Source organism: Capsicum annuum, chromosome 7, assembly GCF_002878395.1.
Source record: "Capsicum annuum cultivar UCD-10X-F1 chromosome 7, UCD10Xv1.1, whole genome shotgun sequence".
In the NCBI taxonomy this organism is placed as follows: domain Eukaryota; kingdom Viridiplantae; phylum Streptophyta; class Magnoliopsida; order Solanales; family Solanaceae; genus Capsicum; species Capsicum annuum.
In genome coordinates, this window is record NC_061117.1 from 173,089,686 (window position 1) to 173,114,547 (window position 24,862).

The 24,862-nt window shown below is 30.7% G+C and overlaps 1 long non-coding RNA gene across 1 annotated transcript; it reads right to left on the reverse strand.

Annotated features, from left to right (window-relative positions):
* Positions 1-19,283: 19,283 nt before the first annotated feature.
* On the reverse strand, positions 19,284-20,073 carry LOC107877217. Its single transcript, XR_001676253.2, has 2 exons — positions 19,600-20,073; positions 19,284-19,419 (listed from the first exon to the last, which is right to left on the reverse strand). It is a non-coding gene; the product is annotated as an uncharacterized LOC107877217 (long non-coding RNA).
* Between the last annotated feature and the right edge of the window lie 4,789 nt (positions 20,074-24,862).

The window sequence follows — 24,862 nt, forward strand, 5'->3', positions numbered from 1 at the left end:
AATAGCGGATATGTGCTCCCGAGGAACAGAACAAAAACTAACTCCATGAAAGCATGAGTCATTCAATGTGAAGGATGTATAACAAAGGTGGAGTTGTGTGTTCGACAAGTGTAGAAAAAGAGGTGACACGTATGCTCGGGGCAAGTTAGTGTTGTAAAACATGTCATAAGTGATATTGATCGTGTACTTTCATATTACATGCAATGTACTAGCATCTTTAAGAATTGATATGACGAAGGCATTTCATTCTGCTATCCAAATATTATATCATCCTTTGTTTACCCCATTTGAGCCTTAGTGTTATTTTCTTGCTTACCCCTCTTTTTGAATCAAGATAGAGTCAGCAAAGCTCAAAAGAAAAGTGTCGAGCAAGCAATAGAGTCAGAAAAATTTCAACAAAAAAAAATAGAGAAAAAAGAAAGAAAATATGTCCAAAAAAGAAAGAAAAGAGTAAATAAATGAAAAAAAAGAGACCAGAATCAAGCGAAAGTATAAGCTGCTAGAAGTACGCGTGACTTGATTCTCCTCTCTCGGGAGTGAGATACACAGGCTGCCCTACTCTGGGCTCGGTCCAACCAAATAAAATTTAGAGTCACCCAGTCAACCAAACTGGAGCATAAGTTAATTCTTGTAGGTTGATTTGATTCCAAAAGTTGTAAGTCCTACCCTACATCAAGTGTTGTTTGGGCCTCATGCCATCCTTTCTTTCTAACCTTGTCTAAAAAGCCAAGTGACAACCAAAGAAAGACCTTAAGATCAATCTTTGAGAATGTTAAGGCAAAGCATGCAATGGATATGATGATGCATTTTGGGAACTACTTATCTTCCTCAGCCTAAGGAATTAGGAGAGAAATGAAAATAAGAGAGTCTTATCGGTGAAAACCCTCACAGACACTGTAAGATGATGGTGAATTGGGATAAATAAAAAATGAGAGAGTCTTATCAGTGAAAATCCTCACGAGCACCGTAAGACAACTGTTAGTTAAGAGAAATGAAAATTAAAGAATCTCATTGGTAAAAAAAACTCACGGATACCATAAGGCAATGGTGAGCCGAGAGAAAGAAAATGAGAGAGGCTTGTCGGCGAAAATCCTTCAAGGTGTCACTAGACCAATGAGGTCTCTGAATGCAATTGACCCAAGGAAGTAACTCAATTTTAGGGTCATTATCTCAACAACAATTGGTGAAAGTTTGGATTAAATAAATAAAAGTTTAGATAAATTTTTCATTTCTTTGTTTCAGATGGGGGCATTCATTGTCTTTTATTTCTTCTCTTTATCTTTATTTTTATTTTCTTGAGTCAGTTATCCAAATCAAAAAAAATTATTATCATTTTTCTCGTGTCTTTGAGTCAAGTCCATGACAAAGTAAGTGAGAAAAGATTTCAAAACTGGCTACCAGCTTCTTCAATTGCACAAAGCAAGACAAAGTCAGCATATGAAAGAGACATGATTGTGAGCCGAATAAGGCATGCAGAAAGTTTTGTCAATAGACAAGCTTGGAAACTCATGAAAATACCAAGGTTTAAAGGGTTTACCTGATAAGCATGACAAAGTAGAGATACTGTGTTTATTTCAAAGTCACTCTTAATAATCTGAGTTTGGGTTAATGACATGACAAAGCAGGGGCAAGTGCCAGCAATCTGAAATAAAATGAATGGAATGAACACTGGAGCAGGTGTCGGGACAGCCAAGTGCCGCAAGCTACCACTAAGTTTTTAACAGATAAATTTTCTTTGTTAAAATAGGGGAAAATTCGCTTTACTTAATTCAGCTAATGTTGGTAATGCATATCCGTGGGAATTTAAATTATGTTCAGGACCCTCCTGAAAAATGGGATTTTACTTTCTGTTCAGGACCTTCCTGAAAAATGAGATTTTACTTTCTATTCAGGACCCTCTTAAAAAATAGGATTTTAATTTCTGTTCAGGACCCTCCTGAAAGATGGGATTGTCCTTTCTGTTCAGGACCCTCCTGAAAAATGGGATTTTACTTTCTGGTCAGGACCCTCCTGGAAAATGGGATTTTACTTTCTGGTCAAGATCCTCCTGGAAAATGGGATTTTACTTTCTATTTAGGACCCTCCTGGAAAATAGGAATTTACTTTCTGTTCAGGACCCCCCTGAAAAATGGGAATTTACTTTCTGTTCAGGACCCTTCTGAAAAATGAGAATTTACTTTCTGTTAAGAACCCTCCTGGAAAATGGGATTTTACTTTCTGTTCAGGACCATCCTGAAAAATGAGATTTTATTTTCTGTTTAGGACCCTCCTGGAAAATAGGATTTTACTTTCTGTTCAGGACCCTCCTGGAAAATGGGATTTTACTTTCTGCTCAGGACCCTCTGGAAAATAGGATTTTACTTTCTGGTCAAGACCCTCCTGAAAAATGGGAATTTACTTTCTGTTTAGGACCTTCCTGGAAAATAGGAATTTATTTTCTGTTCAGGACCCTCCTAGAACATGGGATTTTACTTTCTGCTCAGGACCCTCCTGAAAATGAGATAGGATTTTACTTTCTGCTCAAGACCCTCCTAGAAAATGAGATTTTACTTTCTGCACAGGAGCCTCCTGGAAAATGGGATTTTACTTTTTGCTCAGGACCCTCCTGGAAAATGGGATTTTACTTTTTGTTCAGGACCCTCTTGAAAAATGGATTTTACTTTCTATTCAGGACCCTCCTGAAAAATGGAAATACTTTCTGTTCAAGATCCTCCTGAAAAATGGGATTTTACTTTCTGATCAGGACCCTCCAGAAAAATGAGATTTTACTTTTTGCTCAAGACCCTCCTGAAAAATGGGATTTTACTTTCTGCTCAGGACCCTCCTGGAAAATGGGATTTTACTTTCTGCTCAAGACCCTCCTAAAAAATGGGATTCTGTTCAGGACCCTCCTGAAAAATGAAATTTTACTTTCTGTTCAGGACCCTCCTAGAATGAGATTTTACTTTATGTTCAGGACCCTCCTGGAAAATGGGATTTTACTTTATGTTCAAGACCCTCCTGGAAAATGAGAATTTACTTTATGTTCAGGACCCTCCTGGAAAATGGGCATTACTTTTAATAAAAAATGAATGAATGAAATCTTTCATTATTATAATCTTCGTTTGGGCTAATTTTCATTTTAGCTTTGATTTTGGTTCCAGTAGCCCGCCTAAAGAATAGGGTGATGAAATTGCAAGTCAGGAGCCCGCCTAAAGAACAGGGTGATGAAATTGAAAGTCAGGAACCCGCCTGAAGAACAAGGTGATGAAATGGCAAGTCAAAGTCAGGAACCCGCCTGAAGAACAAGGTGATGAAATGGCAAGTCAGGAGCCCGCCTGAAGAATAGGCTGATAAAATTGAAAGTCAAGTAACAAAGTTAAGAGAGTGAAAGTCAAGCAACAAGGTCAAGAAGTTGAAAGTCAAACAACAAAGTGAAGAAGTAGAAAGTCAAACAACAAGTTGAAGAAATTAAAAGCCAAACAACAAGGTGAAGAAATTGCAAGTCAGTAGCCCGCCTGAAGAATAGGGTAATGAAACTCAAGTCAAGAGTCCAAAAGAAGTTGCATAGATAGGATTTTTGTAATTTCATTTATGTTTTAACTTATAATTTTCATTTTTGATGTAATAACAGAGCTGCAGACCAGAACCTCGATAGAACCTCGCTCGACTCTCCAACTCAGTATAGTCCTTCTTCTTTCAGTCCTTTGAGATACCTATGACTCGATTCCCTCGTCACTTGGGTAGGTAGGATGTCCAAAGTGTAGACTCGGTTTCCCTCCTTCCTTTTGTTTCATTCTTTTTGAATAATGGTCGGGACAAAACTCTATCTCGTTGTCTACTTCTTTGTCTGAAAATACTTCATGTTTACATTCAGAGGGGGCATGCTATAGACACCTAATTTTGTCCCTTTCAAAACCTAATTTATCCATTTTTGACCTCTCCGTATCACGTACCTTCACCTATGTGACTATTCTTCTAACAAAAGACAAAATAACAACCCTTAACAAAATTCTTAACAAATTTTACCTTGTTTTAGTCATCCTAATAACCTACCCCTACCCCCTTCCCTACTCACCATCTCACACCCCCTACCCCACCCCACTACCTTACACTACCTCAGTATTTTATGTCACACAAAGGGATACAGAATTAAAATATCACAATACAAAAGAGAAAAGGGACCCCACATCATATTTCCCATAATAGAATAGAGCACACTTACCACACTACCAGATATATACATACACGGAGAACCCATTTTTTGGGGTTCCCCCTCACGATTTCATTAGAGATCATCATCCATCATCCATTTTTATTTTCTCTTCTCGGACCGACAATACAAAGACGCCATATTTACACACAAACTACACAACCACACACTGATTGAGGGAAAATAGAGAAAAACCAATAGAGGCGGGAGAGAAAGGGTGTGATCGAAGAGAAGAGAGAGAGAGAGAAACATGGAGAGAATTGAAAAAAAAGGAAAATCATGAATATGAGAAAGATAGTATGCATAGGTTGATCAGAAAAATGAAAAAACATCTAGAGAGAGACCAGTGAGGATAAAAATGGAGCAAAGGTCACCGGAATGATGTCAGGATCCTCGTAAAGTGCTGAAATTAGTCACGCCTACAGCCGATTGAGCTCATCAGAGCTCCGGCTAAACAGCAACAACAAACCAACTTCGATTCTGTCGCAACCCATGGCCAAAAGATGAGCCAGCAGTGTGACGTATGAAAATGGGTTTGGGTTAATCTATTTTTTGCGATATCTGTTTCAGGTCAGTTTAGTTTCTGATTTTGCCATTGGCTTTCGATTCGAACAGAGGGTAATTTGAAGTTTGTCGAGTTGTTGGTCTTTGTTGAGGTTCAATTTGGGTATTCCAATGGTAGTTTACCAAACAATTCAGGATTGAAATAAAAATTAAGGTCCAATTCTTTCTCTTCTTTCTTTTAATTTTTACGTAATTATGAATGATGTGATTGGCATGTTTGAATCTTCGTGGTGTGTTGGTTGACGTCTGATTTGGATATGAAAACTTGATCGATGGATTGCGTATTGAATTGGTTTAATCATGTTAAAAGAAAATTTGGGACAGAATTGAGGAATTGGTAAAAAAAGGTGAATTTGGTTTATATTTTGGTTTATTGTTGTCTTTGTTAATTCAGAATAAGCATGAATATTATTGGAATACGATAGTATCATGATAGGTCGGACGGGATAAGAAAACGGTAGGCTTGGGTTGGCAAATTTAGAATTTGTGGATTGTTGAGTAATGTGGAATGTTTGTTGAATGATTCTTTTTTTTTCTCACATTTGGAAATATATTCATTTAGCCGGGAAATGCCCCGAAGCCACTTGTACGTATTCGTCGGGGAATGCCCTGACGTATCATGTATGCAAAAGAGGTTAGTGATGAAGGCCTGAGGCATCGGGTAAAGCATGGGAGTGTAGTTTAGGATTAGTGTAGGTTTCCTTTTCAATACTTTTTTATTTTGGGTTGTACTAATTGGACTGAACATTATATCTTCAGACTTATTTTGTTTTGTTTGTTTGTTTAATTGATTATTTTGTGTGTTTTGTATGGTTTATACATTCTTAGTGTCGAATTTAGCCAACACGTTCTACCAAGTGATCGTGGTCGAACCACGGGATCGAGGGGTGCCTAACGCCTTCCCCTCATCAACAGAATTCCTTAACCAGAATCTCTATTCGCGGATCAGTTTTTAGAGTCAAATCGTTTTGAAAAGGATTTTCCAAAGGTGACTTGGCACACCGGATTATACCAAATGGCGAATCTGATTTTTTATTGTTAAAGGTCCTTTTCGAAACAAATTCTTATTTTGTCACTTGATAATAAAAACCCTTTTCTAACTTAAAATCGAATTCTTTTGGTTGAAAAAAAGGGGTGTGACAGTAATTATAAACACATAAACTGATAATTGTCAACATGATCATGGTGTTCTGAATATGATATTAAAACCACGATCTGACTATCTTGCTACTTGAAAAATGGAAATCATGTAAAACACATAGGTATCGGGTGTTCATAATCCACCAGCACTGAAGGATCATAAAACATGATGTTTAGACTTAAAACTGTAGTATTGAATCATGGTTCAACCCAAGACATGAGAATTTTATCAAACATGTAGAAAGAACGAACATGTACGTAGGGATATTCGAAACATAAGCATTCAACAAATCATGAAATTTACTTGAGCTTACATGGGAAACTAAAATTCATAGCATGAGGAGATCAAATCTTGCATGGGATCATAAATGGGCTGAATTTAATTTAAATCACCATGAAAATATGAAATTCAATCTTTCTTGAACATATAAAATACCATAATGATAGAAAATTCATTCTTTAATTGAAAGAAAAGGGTTTTGGGGCTCCATGGGTGAAAGGGACCCATGAATGAATACCCCGCATACCTTAAGCCTTTAACTTGAGGAAAAACACAATTTTTGATGCTTTCTTGAAGGTTCTTGAACTTAGGGAAACTTGAATTCTTAATTTCTTAGGGAAAAAGGATTGAATTCTTGTTCTTGGGGAAAGAGAATGATTTTCTTGAGAGAAAAATTGGAGAAGAAGGGTAAAATTATGCCCTAACTGATGCTAAACTCGTGTTATGAACTATTGGGTTGAGGGAGAAAAGATCCAATTACCCCTCAGTCATTTAAATTAAAAAAAAAAAAAACTAGACGCAACTACGTTACCGCGACGCAGTCTTATTGCAGTAGCTTACTGGTTCTGATGAAAATGATCATAACTTTCCGCTCGGGTATCGTATTAAGGCGAAATTGGTATCGTTGGGAAGCTAATTCAATTATCTACAATTTGGTAGGTTTTGAAATGAAAAATTCCATATATATAACAAAATATAAACGTTTAGACGAATCAAAGGTTGTTAGCTCAACTTTGTTCTAAGTGATTCCTATGAACATTTTTCACCTCATAAGCACTTCACTCACTAGGATAAAGATAATGACACATGTATTCAATTATAAATCAAGAACTGGACACAACACCTTCACCGCGACGCGGTCAGTATGCGATCGGGACTAATACCATGTCATGGGCCTATTGCGGTGACCCACTGATTCTGTGATCCAAACATGTCCCAAACCTTGTCCGAAAAATTTGAAACTCCTCCGAGACACACTTCTTACATCCCTGAACATGAATTAACTCAAAAACTAATGTCTCAGGGTCGAAAAGACCAAAATAAAAATTCTTGAAGTTTAGAGGTCTTGAAAATTGTTAAGTCCCCAACACTTAGTGAAAATTTCAAGCCTTATGCCCCTTAAGCATGCAACTAAGAGCTGAATCTAACTAAGATTAGTACGAGGTATTATAAAAATAATAGATTTAAATAGTAGAGGAATATCAAAAGCTATCACTTAAAAATAGGTGAAACTTTTAAGAGAAATAACAACCAACTAAGATAAGGATGGAAAGAGTCTAAACCCTTCAAATCCTAATAAAGAGACTATTTAAACATCTTCAGATCCTAAGAAATTGAACTGAGATATTTCTAGGTATTGAATTTGCAAGATTACAACAAGGTATTGTTAGGCATTAGAGAAAGTATATTTTAGAACTAATATTAGAAACAGGTCTTAGTGCAGCTAAACTAGCATCTACACTTATGAATACTACTATAAAACTAACTACTAGTGAGTATGATCAACACATCAAAGAATCTACAAGCTCTAGTGATAAAGTTCTAGCTAATCATGGGGCATATCAAAGACTTATAGGGAAATTGTTGTACTTAACTATAATAACACAAGATATAGCCTATAGTGTGCAGACTCAAGTCAGTATCTAAAATAATCAAAGCAATCTCATATGAATACAACACTTAGAATTGGCAAATATGATAAAGGAAATCCTACACAAGGACTATTACTATTTAGGAACAAGAAAGATATCCTTATAGCTTACTGCGATGCAGATTAGGCTACTTGTATATTCTCTAGGAATTCTATCATGGGATATACTATCAAACTTGGAGACACTAATTTTCTAGAAGTCTAAAAAACAATCTACTATGTCAAGAAGCTCAGTTGAATTAGAATACAAAAATTTGGCTTTCACAGTTGTTGAGCTTACTTGGATCATATGCTTGATTACAAATCTTAAAATTCAAATTCAATTACCTGTTACAGTATTTAGTGACAGTAAAGCAGCAATTCGGATGATTGTATATTTTGTCTATCATGAAAGAACTAAACACATAGAAATAGGCTGTCACCTTTTAAGAAAAAAGGTTCAACAAGGCCTAACAAAGACCGAGTATGTTTCAACTCATGACCAACCTGTTGATGCTCTAACCAAGGGACTAAACAGAGTTCAACATGATTACTTAGTCTTATCAGCTTCTAGAAGAAGTTACTTAGTTAAGTTGGTTAAAGTAGTTAGTCGGCAGTTAGAATGATTTACTTCACTATATATACTCTTTAAGTTGTATCTATCCCAAAACAAGTAATGATACACTAATCACATTACTCTACCCTCTTCTGAATTCTCTCTTCTGCCTACATTATTTCTTCTTCATCTATGAATTACATTGAATATTAATCTCATCATATTGTAGGATTGAATGTCCACTTTGGAGATGCCTAATAATGTCTATTTAGCCCACATCAGGGGTATTTTGTATTGATAATATAAGGTGAGGTAAAACTAATCATTTTCGCTTAGTAGAACTTTTAAAAGTTTCATATACATGATTTTTTCCTACGTACTAAGACCATAGTCTTCTTTATTAGTTATAAATTTCTGACAATAATTTATAGAATTTTATGTATATATACTATATATTGACTTCCTTTTTTTCTTTTTTCGTCTATCTGTTTTTTTTATACTATATCACCTCTTTATAAAAAAAACTTCTGACTCATCACTGAGCGTCCTCACCTTATCATTAATGAATATTTATACTCATACCACCATGATCGAGTCATTAGTCAAACCTGAATGATAAACAATTTCTGGACGAGCACGAGTGGTACTCTTCCTAATTGTTCCTTTTTTTCAGATGCTCCATGAAAGCTTTATGGGTTTTAATTAAGCCACCGGCCAGGCAGCTTGTAAATTGGCTGAGAGCACAACCTACCACTGTACGAACTTTTTTCTTTTAAGTACAAATTAATTAGTTAATGCTTTTATGATAGCTTCATTGAAGTACCATTCAAAAATCAAAATTAGATCTCAGAAATAAAAGAATTCGAAAGTAATTTATTTTATTTTCGGAAAATATTTGAACTGTCAGTCATCTTGAATTGCGATGTTGATGTTAATTTGGGACGGACTAATTTATGATGTACAAAGATCGAGGGGGAGAAAGCAAATACATTGTTGTTATATCTAAACAACAACAAATATGTTTCCATAAGCAACTCCCCCATTTCATTTTACTTAGTCATTTTACTAAAGATAGTTATTTCGATCTATTTATTTAATTTATGAAATTAAAATAAATTTATTATTTTCTTCTATTACTAATTCCTCACTAAATGACTATATAAAATATTAGTAGTTAAATTTAAAATTTCTTAATAAAATTAATTTATTAAAAATAAACTCATCATAATAATAAACTTTTTCTTAAGGATCGAAGTGACAGGAGCCAAATAAAATAAAAAGGTGGAAGTATATATGAATTTCCTTCAAGTTTCATTTAAACTAATTTCATGTCATCATTATACTAAATAAAATAAAAGTAAACAATAATAAAAGAGTTAATAACAACATCAACAAACATGAGGAGTTCAAAATCAAGTCTAAAAACTATTTCCATCAAGTAATTTTATCTATATAAATCATTTTCTTCTACTATACTCTATATTTAGCTTAGTCTGCCTAAGCAAAACTTTATATTTATATATATGGAAAGGGGTCAAAATTACTAACGTACTTCTATTTATTAGCTAAGTTAATCCTTCATTATGCCATGTGACTATTTATATGTTTGCTATTAAGAAACTTATCATATGTACTCCTAAATTGAATAAAGAAACCTAAATCAAAACAAAATACCCAATTTTGATTAAATTACCCGTTTACCCATTTTTAATCCAACTCAGACTCACTTTAACTAATTTAATCCTTCTCCCAAATCCATACAAAACCCATTATCACCCAAAATACACTGCCATCACCGAAAATGGGTGTTAACATGATAAACGAAGTCGTCGAGATGAACTTTTTTTAGCATATTTCGAATACAAAGAGATGTATATATGTATATTAGATATTGAAGGGTCCAGTTACGGGTCTAATATTTTAATTTTAAGAAAAATAAATGATTATAGTTTGCAATTTAATTATTACTTGTAAAAATATTTTACTACTTAATTAACATTTTTAGTTAATGTAACCAATTATTCGTTATGAATAGTATTTATTTATTTAATGAATATAATTCGTATTTGTTCACTTGGAGTTGTACATATAGATACATAACTATAAAAATATAGTCAACATGATTATATTCATATGAATTCAATTAAACGGGAATGATAAAGATGTTTTGTATCCTTTGCTTAACAACATATATTCACTCATAAAACACTTATAATGAAACAATTCAAAAAGTATATAAGAAATTTTTTTAGTCCATTTATATATTATCAATAAAAATGACTAATGAAGGAATGGAGTATAATATATATATATATATATATATATATATATATATATATATATATATATATATATATATATATATATATATCTTTATTTACACTAATAATATATGTATATATATTATTAGTGTAAATAAATATTTAGGATCAAATGTCATTTATTTATTATAGCATGTAGTCTGCCTTTCTTTTAAGAACCACAAATCTCAATTTTATTATTTAAAAATATTCGTATATAACGTGATAGTAAAAAGTTTTTTACTCCCTCCATTTATTTTTATTTGCTTACTATATTAAAAATAATTATTCAACTTTATTTGTCTATTTTGATAATCAAGAGATAATTTATCATTTTATGTATACTTATTGTCAAATATTATTTATTTTTCAACACTTAGATGACTTATAATTAATATGGATAATATAGTAAAAATATTTTTTAATTTATTATTTCTTAAAAAATATAATAAGTCAAAATGGATAAGTAAAGATAGATAGAGAAAGTACTTCATATGGTATGTTACTTAAATTATCTCACATCAATTAGTATATGTAGATTATAGTATCATTGTAAAATATGAAAAAAGTTCATCACCTAATTTAACTTTTAAAGTTCAACAAATTATATCTTGAAAAATATATGTGGACATTATGAAAAGTTTAAATCTAAAATTACTAGCGAATAGTGCTGATGTAATGATGTCTCTTTTATTTTTTACTATCCTACTCTATTAATTATTATATACAGGAACCGAATGTGGGGAAAAAATTAATTTTACTTTCTTCTGAAAATTTTTATTTGAAAAAATAAAATTAAAATTTCACCAAACAATAAGGGGATAGATATGAGTAATATTTTCACAGTATAAACACTTCACTTAAATATAGATCAATCTTTTATTTAGCACTGACACAATATTTGTGGAGAACTGTGATGAATATCATGGATCCACTAAGATATCTACAACTTAGGATATAATTGATATATGTTTAAAGAAGCTTGATTTTAGTATCATTAGAAGTTTATAGACAAAATTTAAAACTTATAATATAAGCTCATAATGTAACCCTTTTTTTAAATAATGAAACTATCCTTAATCGTCCCACCCGCTCACTCTTCTGTATAGTAAATAATTTGATGAAGCTAAAGGAGGAATTCATGATGCTCGGTCATATGCGCGTTTCCAATTGTGAGATAGGAACTGCTGCCTCTGACAGTGCAGTTAGTGGCTTGGTGGGGTTAAAATGCTATGCTTTAATTGACTTGATATCATTGCAAATCTCTTTCTTCAAACCTCTTATAATTTCTCCTACAGAATTTATTACTCCGTCCGTTTTATAATTTGGATGTTCTGAATTTAACTTGCGATAGAGTTTAGGAAAATAATTTGTTTTTTTTAATTTTATACTCTTAAACTAAGTAAAAGTTATTTTCATATGATCATGACGTCACACCGTGAAAATAGCATTTTATAAAAATGTAATGTAAGATTGCGTATAATAGATTCATGTGATTCATCCCTTCCTGAACTCACCACATAGCGAAAGCTTTAAGTGCACCAAATTACCCTTTTTCGTCTTAAACGATTAAAGATGGGTGGAATACATTTATATTTATAATCTATATCTATAATCTATATCTATAATACATTAAAAGTGTAGAAAAGTTATTTGAATTTTTTGTTCATCATTAAAAGACTTTTCTTTAGATAAAACTGCTTTTACACTATATTTTTTTAATTTATTATTTAATTATTTTTTATTATATTAACTAGACTTCCCAAAATATATGGGACTCCTAAAATATATGATAGGAGAATTAATTAATATTTTTCTTTCTATTAGACTTTCTAAAATATAGGGGACTCCTAAAATATGATAGTAGAATTAATTAATATTTTCCTTTCTACAATTTAATTAGAAAAATACTCCTAAAATAGGACTCTATTAAGGAAATACTTCTATAAATATTGAGATGTACATTAAACTAGAGAACAAATTGGTTTGCCTATTGGAAGAATATGATTGATGCTCATCTAACTTGATTCTATTGCATGTCTAGATTGGTGGATGCTTGATTTTCTAACCCTCAACTTCTTCACTGTTTTTTTCAGCATAATAATTTTCAACATATGTGTGTGTATATATATCTTTTTTGTTAGAGTCAAAATGTTCGCTTAGACAAGAATTAGTTGGATCAAAATCAAAGCTTTGTGATTACTACTATATTATTTTTATATAGTTTACAGGTCGTAGATGAATGTCGGTTGCCTTTGAAAATTTTCTTGTGTAAAGGTTAGGTTTAATTATATTGTTTTGATATCTTTATTATCTTATTGTTTTATGTTAATTTACAGATGCTAAATGCATGTGGGACGGCTTTGAAATTTTTTTTTTAGGTAAAGGTTAGGTTTAACTGTATTATTATAACATCTCTATTAGTTTGCTATTTTGTGGTAGTTTATAATTCGTAGATGAATCTCGATCGATTTTGAGAAATTTTTGTGTGTAAAAATTAAGTTTAATTGTATTATTTTGATATCACTTTTATCGTATTATTTTGTTGTAGTTTACAGGTGATAGATAAATGTTGGTCGGCTTTGAGAATTTTTTTATGTAAAGGTGTCAGGCGACTTTGAGAAATTTTTTGTGTGTAAAGATTAGATTTAATTGTATTATTTTGATGTCTCTATCATTGTATTATTTTGTTGCAATTTACAGATAGTAGATGAATGTCGATCGACTTTTAAAAATATTTTTGGCAAAGGTTAGTTTTAATAAATAAATTCTCCATCTTTACATACTCAAAAGATATTAAATTTAATTATTATATTCATCTTTATTATTTAAATAAATATCCTATTTAGTATAATATTTAAACTCATTAAAGTGAGGTACACGCGCAAGACGTGTACACCTAAACTAGTGTACCAAAAAATCATTTGATCTTATGATATTAAACATGATTCATGTGAAAAATAACAATTAAAGAATCGTCAAACAAAAAAGAAATATATATATATATATAGTAGGCATATTGATCCGTTGCCTGCTTTGGCACTTCTTCATTCTTCATTTTTACTCTATTTTAATTTATTTATCTTTTTTTTAATTTGATATATATTTTTAAAAACTACGTTAGAAATATTATAAATCACAATAATTAACAAGTTAAAATTTTTAAAAAATATAAGATATTTGACCGATTCTCGAAATTATATCAGTGTCACTTAAATTGAAATAGAAGAAAACGTATAATAAATCACAGTAATTAAAAAATTAAATTATTTTTCAAATAAAAAAAGTTGACTATCAATACTGCAAAAGTTTGGTTTATTCTGTTATATATTTCAAAAAAAAATACTATAAATCACAATATAACAACTTAAAAAAATTTAAAAGATATAAAATATTTGGTTATCTCTCAAAATTATATCAGTGCCATTTAAATTGAAATAGAAGAAAAAGTATTATAAATCACAGTAATTAAAAAATTAAGTTATTTTAAAAATATATCTATCAATGTCACAAATGTTTGGACAAGGAGAGTAATATATATTACTTGAAAATTTGTCTAACTCTCGAAATTAGTAGTGTCACTTGAATATCAACAACAACAACAACAACAAACCCAGTATATTCCCACCTAGTGGGGTCTGGGGGGGTAAGATGTACGCAGTCCATACCTCTACCTCTGATGAAGTAGAAAGGCTGTTTCCGATAGACCCCCGGCTCAAGGCACGAGATACCACACTAGTAAAGCACAGAAGTAGATAACATAAATACGGCACCCATAAGTAATATAAAACAGAGGAAAGCAAAGGAAAGCACACAGATTCGTAGTAAAACATGGAACACGGAACACGGAATCATAACAGGAATAAAACCCCCACCAAGTAATTCCCTACACTAGCGACCCAAACTGGCCCTAATCCTCTGCCAAGATTCGCGCCCTCCAGACCTTCCTATCTAGGGTCATGTCCTCGGTGAGCTGTAACTGTTCCATGTCCCGCCTAATCACCTCACCCCAGTACTTCTTCGGCCTACCCCTACCCCGCCTAAAACCATCCAACGCTAGCCTCTCACACCTACGGATCGGGGCATCCATGCCCCTCCTCTTCACGTGTCCGAACCATCTCAATCGTGCTTCCCGCATCTTGCACTCCACTGAAGTCACACCAACCTTCTCCCGAATAGTCTCATTCCGAACTCTATCCCCTCTAGTCAGTCCACACATCCAGCGCAACATTTGCATTTCTGCCACCTTCATTTTTTGGATGTGGGAGTTCTTAACTGGCCAACACTCCGCTCCATACAACAAGGCCGGACGGACTACCACCCTGTAGAATTTGCCTTTAAGCTTGGGCGGCACCTTCTTATCACACAGCACCCCCGACGCGAGTTTTCACTTCATCCATCCCGCCCCAATACGGTGCGAGACATCCTCGTCAATCTCACCGTTACTCTAGATCACGGACCCAAGATACTTGAACTTATCCCTCTTACATACCTCCTGTGCTTCCAGCTTCACTACTACCTCATTCTCCTGCCTCACGTCATTAAACTTGCATTCCACATACTCTGTCTTGCTTCTGCTCACCCTGAACCCTTTAGACTCAAGAGTTTGCCTCCACACCTCTAATTTTTCATTCACACCCCCTCGAGTCTCATCTATCAGAACTACATCGTCTGCAAAAAGCATACACCACGGCACCTCCCCTTGAATGCGCCGCGTCAACACATCCATCACCAACGCAAACAAAAAGGGACTAAGAGTAGATCCCTGATGCAATCCTGTCAGGACAGTGAAATGCTCTGAGTCCCCTCCCGCTGTCCTCACCTGGGTTTTCGCTCCATCATACATATTCTTAATTACTCTGGTATATGTCAGCGGTACTCCACTCACCTCCAAGCATCTCCAAAGCACCTCCCTGGGGACTTTGTCGTATGCCTTTTCCAGGTCGATAAACACCATGTGTAGATCCTTTTTCCTCTCCCTATACTGCTCCACCAACCTCCGCACCAGGTGGATTGCCTCCGTCGTCGAGCGGCCGGGCATAAATCCGAATTGGTTTTCCGAAATAGACACTATCAATGCCATAAAAAGTTTGGTTTATTCTGTTATATATTTCGAAAAACATGTAAAAAAATTATAAATCACAATAATTAACAACTTAAAAATGTAAAAGATATAAAATATTAATTAGATGACACTCGAAATTATATCAGTGCCACTTAAATTGAAATAGAAGAAAAACTATTATAAATTACAATAATTAAAAACTTAAATTATTTTAAAAATATGACTATCAATGCCACAAAAGTTTATACTGTTAGGATTTTTTTTTTCTGATTTTCTTACCAAATTAAGTTTTACTTTTTCTTAGAAGAAAAATAAAAGTAACCATAATTACTTTTATTTTTCCTAAAAGAAAAATATAATTCTTTTTCATATTTGGCTACCTCTTTCTTGGAAGAAAGATTTTGGAACTCTATAAATAGAAAGATTAATCTTCTCATACAATAACGCAATAGCATCCACAATGTAGTTATTAAAGAATCTTGTTTAGAGAGAGATTTCTTTCAATAGATTTCATATTTTTTCAATATTAGTTTTGAATGTATAGATCGTTTAATTTGACCAATCATATCAATAATATGTTTTTAGTATTATGTTTTTCTTTGTCATTTCATTTATCATCTCTATGATTTTAGCTTCTGCAATGACGCCCTCTCGATTTCGAACCCAAAAAGTGATATCAAAGTCTATGGTTCAATAGTCCGATGGTTCAAATTGAGAGCACGTGTTCAGATTAAAGTTGCAACCAATTTGACGATAGTGAAGATATTTTGTCAAAATAAAACTACATATGGAGACAATCATCAATCATATTTTCAATAATCTTGTTGTTACATATTTGAAAATAAAGCTCACTTTTAACCTTACAAAGGATTCTAATATTTTTAACCCGAAAAGGGCTTACATATTTTTAACCCAAAAGGACTCAATTTTTAAGCATGTCAAGCAATAATGATATATGAAGGTCTTATGAAGAAGGAGTATCAAGAATATTTTGCTAGAAATCAAGCCAAAAATGAAAAATCTGTTAGGATTTTTGCCCTAATTTTCTCATCAAAATTAAGTTATACTTTTTCTTGGAAGGAAAATAAAAGTAACTATAATTACTTTTACTCTTACTAAAAGAAAAATATAATTCTTTTCCATATTTGACTACTCTCTTTTTGGGAGGAAAAGTTTTGGAATTCTATAAATAGAAGATCACTTTTCTCATATAACAACATAGTAGGATCCATAATGTAGTTATTAAAGAATCTTATTTAGAAGAAGATTTCTCTCGATAGATTTTATATTTTTTCAATATTAGTTTTGAATGTAGATCGTTTGACCAACCATATCAATAATATTTTAGTATTATGTTTTTCTTGTCATCTGATTTATCATCTCTATGATTTTAGCTTCCGCATGATGCCCTCTCGATAGGGCTGGGCATAAAATACCAAAAATTGAATTACCGAACCAAATCGAAAAATTTGATAATTGATATTCAGTAATTCGATATTTGGTATGTTATTTGGGAGTAAAATTTTAATATTTTGGTATTTGAGATTGGGTTTGGTGCAAGATCTCTTAAATCTTGATAATATATTCATAAAAAACACAAAAAAGAATACTAGATATGTTTTTATTAAATATACTTTTTGAAGTTTAAACGTAGTTTGCACATCTTCAACTTTAATTTGGTATCACCAAATACCGTACCGAATCGAATTTAATTTACCGATTACCGAATTATCGAATCGATGTTTAAAAGTATGGTATATGGTATCTATTCTCAAACACCAATAACCGAACCCAAACTTTGAAAATACCAAACCGAATATCGAATGTCTACCCCTACTTCTTGATTTCGAACCCAATATGAACAAGGAAAATAACATATATTATTTAAAATTACATAAGAAGTATTATAAGTTACAATTGTTAAACGCTTAAAATATGATTGATTATCTAAATTTTATTTATATCATGTAAATTAAGATAATAAAATAACATATAACACGGACCTATATCTAGTATATATATAAGGGACAAATAAAAAAGAACGGATGGAGGACAAATGTAATATAAAAGGATTTATTTATTATTTCATAGAAAAACAGCATTTAGTTACGGGAGAAGAAGATGAGGAGCCAGCTAGGTATACTGTACATTCTCTGTATGAATGAATTAATGAAAGGCTAGTGTTATTAAGTGCTGGGTGGTTGTATGATATTAATAATGATCATAATATTTATTCACGATTCTTATTTAAATTTTGGGTCCATCATATTCATGATACACTGGGGGCATGTACAATGATATTTCATTAATTTCTTTGTTCTCCTTTCTTAATTAATCATTTTATTTAACTATCTCTCAGCCAATTCTTTCATCTAAAAGTAACTGATGGATTCCCTTTTTTTTTTTTTGTGAACTTTTTAAAGCATCAATTTTCATATTTGGATGAGTTTTCCCACTAGATATAGGTCATGATGTCCATATTAATCTACTATATATAATTGTGCAGCTATATCATTGAATAGATCTCTTACAATAATTGTCCTAATTATTTCATTTTTCGTTGAATGAAAAAGTAACAGTAAAATGAAAAATTCTGAAGTAAAAAAAGGGCCTTTTTTACTTTGAAAGATCTACTCATATATACAGTAAATATTATTTGCATGTATTGGATATGATGAAGACTACAAAATCGATACTCCCTTCATTCATATTATTTGATATTTATTAAAAATAGTTATCTAATATTAGTTGGTCACCTTACTTAATCAAAAAAATATTAATTAAATCATTTTCATATTACCTTTGCAATTAATTCTTTTTGAAAATGTTCACACTTGTTTGTAAAATTTTCAAAAAGTTTTTTAAGGGGTGAATTATTAAAATTACTTTCTTATTTATGATTTTTTAACATGTGTGTAAAAAAAATAATCAACTAATATGAGATGGAGGGAGTAGTTAATAGCCTGTCCAATTTATGTAATCTATTTTCCTTTTTAATTCGTTAAAAAAAAGATATTTTGTAAAATTAAAAACAATTTAAGTAATATAAAATTCATCTTTTATACTTATTAATGAAATGATTTATAGTACACACAAATGGTTGAATAGACTTTTAAGCCATGAATTTTAAACCAGGTTACATAAATTGGGGATGGAGGGAGTACTGGTGAACTTTGGAGCTGTTTTTGACTCAACCAATACCAATTTTTATCAACAAAGAAACTATTACTGCAATAAGTAATCACAAGAAACTTTTGTTTTTCTTTCTTTAAATTTGATAAATTGTCAATGAGAATATGTAAAGTTAAATCTGTACTACTCAATTAAGTCTAATTAAGCAGATTTTGAGAGTAATTATCATTTCTAGCAAAGACATCGAAGAAACTATGAAGGCTGACCAACAACAAATTAATTGAAAGCATTGGTTTTTAGTCCACCACCCACCCACCCACCCCCTAAATGTTCATTATGAAGCTAAATTGGTACCAAAACACGATTCTTACAAAGTAATATTGGTACAAGAAAAAAAAAAAGAACAATAAATGCAGTAATAGAATTATCAAATCAAACTATTTTTGATTATATCAAATTGTATGAATGCTAATAAACACCACATATTCTTTCCTCTCGCAAAATCTACATAAGCTTAATTATCACATATAGCTCAGCATAGGCTTCAAAAATAAAACTACCTGACAAAAAGAAGAAGGAAAAAACTAAAAAGTTATGGAATTAAACAAATTATATATTACTACTAAAAATAAGCTTTCTATGCTTTGTACAAAATTGAAATTGGTGAATGAAATTAAATTTTGAATCACCAATATACAATACAGACGAAAGCTAATGAATAAAATTAAAATTACTGTTACCTCTAACGGAGAAATACATTAGTCCCCAGCATGCAAGAAATAAAAAGGACAGCTCGGTGTACTACTAGGCTTCTGCTATACGCGTAATTTTCAAGTCTTTCTTTTCTTGTTGTGAAGAGGATTTGGTCCTGTAGGAACTCTCCTCTTGTCGGACTCAAAATCTCTAGCAATTATGGGTGCACTAGCCTGAGGTTGAAGATTAAGTTGTTTTTCTGTCGTAAACGTTGCATATGGACCGGAAAATTGGACCGGATGTGGGTGACGCATGGCATGAAGTGGTATTATTGGAGAGTTAGTGATGAAGAGGAGGAAGAAGAAGAAAAAGAAATGAAAGAGACTATTCATGGTTAAAGAATGTTGTTGTGTTAGAAGTAGTAGAAAAAGTTAGAATTTGGTGAGATTATATATATGGCCAAGGTTGGTCCAAAAATGAAGATTAAAACACATAAAATTCCGTGCCCCAATAAGTGTGGTTTGACATTGAGTTTTCACACGTATGGTTGGTCGCGCTAGGCGCGGGATGGAAAGAAGAGTCGGATCCTATAATTCTGCATGATATTATTTTCATGATTTTAATTCGTGATCTTTTGAGTCACATAATAACTTTAATTAAAGAAGTATTTTATTAAGATAATTTTATTGATAATATTTTAGAATTCTGATTACTATTACTTTACATAATTATTTAGTATTAAGAACAATATGAGAAAAAAGTAATAAGATATTCTTAGTTTGTTAAAATAAATAAGTAAAATAATTTAATACAAAAGACAAGTAAAATGAAACAGATGGAGAATTTATTATTTATGAAAATAAGAAAAATTGAATTTTTCAAACATTATTTTGTTTTTCGATTGAAAAGTATCGTTCGTGGTTCTCCATGTACCTCAAAATACTCTTCGTTTTCCTTTAAAGCTTATTTGGATGGTTTGATAAAAGGGGAAAAGACAAAAATAACACCTAAAATTAAAATAATTCCACAAAACTAGCACCTAAATTTGAAAACCCGCTAAATAGCCACTAAGGATGGGCACACGTGAGATTTTCACTGGTCCACATATTCCCCTCAATTCCAAAGTGATGTCATCCAACCCGACAAATCCAACTACACTTTCCGTAGCCATTACTGAAGCACAAACGGTGTGTAGAGCAATTATTATTGAAAAAAAAAAAGAAAAATAGAGCAGGCGTTTGATTTGTACTTACTAGTTACTACCATTATATATAAAGAACGTTTGTAAGTTGACGCGCTTCTAATTTTATTTAGTTGTTATGATAAAAATTACGTAATTTCTTCTCAAGTTTTTTTTTTCAGATTATTTTGCATTCACCGACATTATTAAAATAACATACTATTTGTTTTGTTTAGTTTTACTTATTTATACAATAAAATACAATATCATATACTTATATAATACAATTGTTAAAGATATATATTTATATATAATAATGATACAATTTCTCTATATATACATATTCTATATAATAATTATAGCATTTTTATACACATTCTATACAATTTTTAACTACAATTATTATTTAGATACATATTTTATACGACTCTATCTAGTTTTTACATGCATTCTAAGAATATATCAATCTAGTATAAGAGAGTATCAATTGAGTATTTGGACACTGCAAGTATATCAATGTAATATAAAAGTGTATTAATGTGATATAAAAGAGTATCAATTGGGTATAGGGACTGTATGTGCTTGCATAGAATTTCCCTTCTCTTTTTTAAAAAGTGTATGAATATAGTATAAAAGTGTATCAATTTGGTATAAAAGTGTCAATTGAGTATAGAGACTGCATGTGACAAATTGGGCCAAATGTCTAAAAAACGGAAGGGAAAATTTCAAAAATAACAACTATAGAGCCTTAATTATAACTTTTATAGCAACAGTTTCATAATTGCAAAATATAGCAAATTGTATTTTGTATTTAAGTAAACTTTTGCTATATAAATACATATACAACAAGATTTGTTGCCCTTGTTTTACTTAAATTAGTTGAGTTAAATAAGAAATAATTATCCCATCTAATTAAATTCTCATAAATTACTCTTATTTAAATTAGTAGATTACTTTTCTAAATCAAACTCAAATATGAACGATTATTATTTTCATGATCTTCAAATTTTCAAAATATCATTCTCTTATATCTCTAACTATTTTTTCTTGTTAGTTTTTTTATTTTTTTAAATTCTAATTTCTGTTTCTTTTCCATTTTTTCTTTCCACTTTATTTCTTTCTCTTCTACTTCTACTTCTACTTCTACTTCTCTTTTTATTTTATTTTATTTATTTATTTATTTTTGTTCCTTTTTCCTTTTCTTATATTTTTTTTCGTTTTCTTCTTCTTCTTTTTTATTTTTTTCGCTTTTGTTTTTACACATCTATTTCTAGTTTCTATTTCTCTTTCTTCTTTTTTTCCCCCTTTTTCACTTCTTTTTTTTTGAATTTTTATTTTTTGTTTTTATTTTTTTCTATTTTTTTCTTTTTTTTTTTTTACCCTTCTATCTCTATCTTTTATTTTTAAAAAATAAATATTTATATCATATATACATATTCAAAAAAATATACAAAATAAATAGACATACAGATCTGCATATGTATTACGGTAAAAAACATACATATACATCTGCATATGTATTTACAGAAATACATATCTGATTCACATGTATATATAAACATATAGGACTCTAAATCTCTATAACAAAAATGACAATTATATACATATGTATATAGGCAATAAAAAAATACATGTACATATCTTAAAACAGTAAAAGAAAATAAATAAGCACATATGTTACCCTCTAAAATGACAAAGTATGTACAGTTCAAAGACAAATCTAACAAAGTATAAAATACATATAGCTCTGCATATGTATTTATAGAATACATACCTGATCCATATGTATATTCTTATTTTATATGAGTCACCTTTGTATTTCGCAAATACATATGAAGATATATAGTATAGTTATGTTTGTTACTGTTTAAAATGAATATGATATGTATTTCGTAAATACATATGTATATTTTGTACTGAAATACATATCCAGATCTGTATGGCTATGTATCTTGTATGTTTTTTGAAAATGTGTATGTGATATACATATTTGTCTTTTCAAAAATAAAAGTTAGAGGTAGAAGAGAAAAAAAAAAAAAAAAAAAAAAAAAAAGAAAAAAAAAAAAGAGAGAAATAGAAGAGAGAAAATAAAGTGGAAAGAAAAAATGAAAAAAAATCAAAATAAAAAAATAAAATGATAAAAAATAAAATGAAAAAAAGCTAACAAGAAAAAAAGAGTAGAGATATAAGAGAGTGAAAGACAGTAATGATGTTTTATTTTAGAATCTTGAAGATCATGGAGATAATTATCTTCAAATATGAAAAAAATAAAAAAAAAAATAAAAAAAAAAAAGGAAAAAAGGAAAAGGAAAAAAAAAAGAGAGAAAATAAAGTGAAAATAAAAGAAATGAAAATAAAATAAAATAATTAAATGATAAAAAAATAAGGGGTAAAAGATATGAATATATTTAGGAGGTAAAATAATGGTGAAAATAGGAAAATATAAAATAGTGAGAGTAAAACATGCATTTGCCTAATTAATGAGTAAAACAATGTTACTCTTGCTATAAACCGTAATTTTACAAAAGTGTTGCTATTTATTGTAATTATAATCTTAAGTATGATACTTTCTGTAATTTTTTTAAAAAGGAATTATTTTAGACGACTAGACAGTCCATGTCCACCTTTTTAAATGTGTGCCATTTTTGGTCATGTCCTTTTTGGTGATTTGAATAAAAAAAGCACTTCTTGAAAAAGATTATGCAAACACAATCTGTTTTTATCAAAAGTACTTTTCAAATGAATTAACAAACACAAATTGCTTTTTTCAAAAGTACTTTTCTGAAAAGCTATTTCATAAAAGTGCTTCTTAAATAAACAGTTTAGTTTTGTAACAACAATTCCAAATGGGCTCTTAGAATGACGGATTCCTTTTCTTTTTTCTTTTCTTTTTTTCGTTTGGGACAATTGGGATTACAATTTAATGGGACGGTGACATTTTGTGAGTGGAAAAAACTGGCTTTCGGAAACTTGGAGGGAAAGTGAAGGTTTTGTAATGTCACTTTAATTACTTAAACAAACGTAATTATCATATTGACTTTCATTTTCATATAGTAATCATTTTTCTTAAGAATATACTAATTATAAGTTGGTGATATACGCGTTGAGGGTTTTGGCCATGAAATTCGGAAGTCAAATGCCGACGTTCATTAGTCTAAGCTCCAATATATAAGAAAAGGGTCAAAATCATTTTCCCTCCTCAATTTTGTCTTAAAAATCAACCTCCTCTTAACTTTGAACAATAATCATACTCCCCCTTTATTCTAATTGACTTTTTAAAATTTCTATTTTAACCTTTATCATCAATTTTTTTATTCTTTTTTTTTTTTAACTTCTTTAAAATCATCATATTTTCATTTAAAAAAAAAATCATATAACAAAATTTTCATAAAAACAAAAACATTATCTTCTAGGAAAAAAAAGTAAGAAATATTAATTAATTATATAAGTTAATGATGATCTTTATGAAGTAAATTAGCATAATAAGAAAATCAGTTTTATTAATAATAATCAAAACTATAATATTTATTTTACAAGTGAAAATAATAAGTAATACTAATTTTATAAACATATTTCAATGCAGAAAATACAAACAATAAATGAAAGAGATAAGCCTCTAGTACCACCCCGAACTATGGTCAAAGTTGTTACGACACACTCTAACTTCATAGGGGTCCTATTATTCCCTGAACTCAAATTTAGCGTATTTTTGTCATTTTTTTGTGTTAATGTGGCACCTTTATTACATAAAATGGAGCTCACATCAAAGGTGTCACACCATCTAAAATGTTTGACAAAAGCTATCACGTTAGCTAAAAAGATTGAGAAAAATACGCTAAAATTTAGTTTAAGGGGTAATAGGACCCCCGTGAAGTTGACGTGTGTCGTAGCAAATTTGGTCATAGTTCGGGGAACTAGATATTTTTCTCGAATAAAAATAAGGTCAAATTTTAAAGATTTTATTTATTTATATAAATTATAAAATATGTAATACTCTATTAATGATAATCACAACTTATTTACTGATAAAGACAATAGATAATATCGTTTCTTATCACTTGATCCTCATACTAAAAATAAATGTTTTAATTTATCTGCTCAATTTGTGAAATCAAGAGAATTATATTATG